This window comes from Nansenia antarctica (assembly GCF_963989245.1).
Source record: "Nansenia antarctica genome assembly, chromosome: 7".
Taxonomy (NCBI): Eukaryota; Metazoa; Chordata; class Actinopteri; order Argentiniformes; family Microstomatidae; genus Nansenia; species Nansenia antarctica.
In genome coordinates this window covers 64,968,141-64,970,320 of record NC_137677.1, presented here as the reverse complement: position 1 = coordinate 64,970,320, position 2,180 = coordinate 64,968,141, and positions in this window count along the sequence as shown.

Here is a 2,180-nt window from a genome sequence, read left to right as displayed (position 1 = left end):
CACCAACTCTTCACAAACACAAACACATGTCCTGCTTTCTGCTTTTCACTCATTTTGCAGTTCCAAATCACAGTCTTCCTTGATAAAAAATCGCTTGTGTTCACATTGAAAACATTACTATTCAGAATGCTTTTCAATTAGCAATCATAACTTTAGCAATAAAAGGACCAAAGGTGAGCTCTCCAGTGTTGAAATATATCAGAAGTATATCAGGGCTGGATTCGTCATGCCAGGCGATACTTTCCCCTCTGCTTGGCCAGGGAGAACACGGCCTGTGATGTTGTCGAATATTTCTCTGTTTCAGTGATTAAAGAAGAGGTAAAAACTCCTGGCCAAAGTTTAAAAGTATTTATTCAAAAAAGATCGGGTCCTCAGATTACAGGCACACGAAACAGTCACAACGTGATTCGAGGTAGTCAGCGGACAGCCCGCTCCAGACTCAGCACAGAGGTTTTATAGCGGCCCTCAGCCAATCACATCACAGTATGTTCTTGGCCAATCATGATCCTTCCTTCTAGGCCTCTGATTGGCCTAGACCCTCGGGGGCGTGCATGTGCGTGTGTGTGTGACTGCGCATGTGCGACAATTGAAAATCTTCCCGAGATCGTTTGTAATGAAATAAAAGTATTTAATAAAGTATATATGAAGTAATAAAAATATACGTGTAATATGTGTAAAATATACGTGAATATAAGAAGGCTATTAATGTGTAAAAATATACGACACATCCCCCCTCGGACCACCCAGAGGGTGTTCCGAAACTAAATGATCACATAAACCAAAACAAAAACACAAACCCCACATATCACAGCTAAGAAAATATATAAAAAAAAAAAAAAAAAAAAAAACTATTAAGAACCCAAAGACATCATGCAAAAAATAGAAACCAACCAATAATAAAAAGAATCTTGAAAATAACAACCACAATTAAACTAAACACAGTCCATCATGCACAAATTAATATAGAAACTTCCAACGACCGATGTTTTCTTTGTCCTTGAAGCGCCAGGGACAGAGGTTACTAGCACATGAACCCAGTTGGAGAACAGCCTTTACCGCTGTCTCAGATTGATATCCTTTCCCAGTCAAGAGCGTTTTCTTCGTTGTGCTAGGAACAGAACCGCTTTCCTATCTTTGCATAACCACCACACCACCACTCAACTGACATCAATCACATGATATAGAAAGAAACAAACAGTAATCGAAGCAAATAATCATAAAACATCACTTAATAAACAAATCATCAAAGGAGGAAACAAAATCAGAAAGCAAAACAGAATCCAGCTTTTGCTCATCAGCTATGTTGGTCAACATTAAAGCATTAATAGGAACATCAGAAATACACTTTCAAATTTGATCAAAATACCAAGTAACATAATACAGATGATAATGACAACAAAAATAATAGCGACGGACCTGATCATATTACCAATACCTGAAAAAGCAGAATCAAAGAAATCTAACATATTCCAACCGTGTTCTTTATGTAAATCCTCTACACCCTTCTTGTTAGATTCATGAAAATCATACAAAGCGTTACCAGAATCCGAAATATAACTGCAGCATTCACCGCCTATCAAAGCACAAGTACCACCCTGACTGGCCAAAATAATGTAAATAAACAAACAATACACAAATAATGACATTCAGTTATCATAACACATAATTCCCCAACAGTAAGCACAGGACAAAGGGAATGCATTAATGCATAGATCTTCACCTCAGGTGAGGACTAGTCTTCTAAAAAGTTCATTAACGTGGACTGAGCGACTGATTTTCCAAAAACAGTCAATGAGGCCCTGTCTCCTAAGAAAGTCAAAAAATCATGTCTGCTATAATAGGTGCACCCATCTTAGCAAAATAAGTTTCCCATGCCCCTAAGACCGTTTCCAGCCATGCTATCATCTGCTGTCCATTCCCGTCGTTCCCTTTGATCTGCTGCTTCACTACCCTATTCATAGTCTTTAATCTTTTCCTAACTGGTCGTCGTCCGTCAGTGTCATTGAGGTTCAGGCAACCGCCTGGTCCCCTCCCACGCTGATCAAGGTCTGGGGAGTTGCCCTCAGCATCATTTGAAGCATGATGCAGGTACTCGCCCGCATCCCCAGTAGCACAGGTGCCCAGGCTTTGGACACTCCCGGGCTGGACCTCCAGACTGTCAACACTCTCTGCTTCGTTGG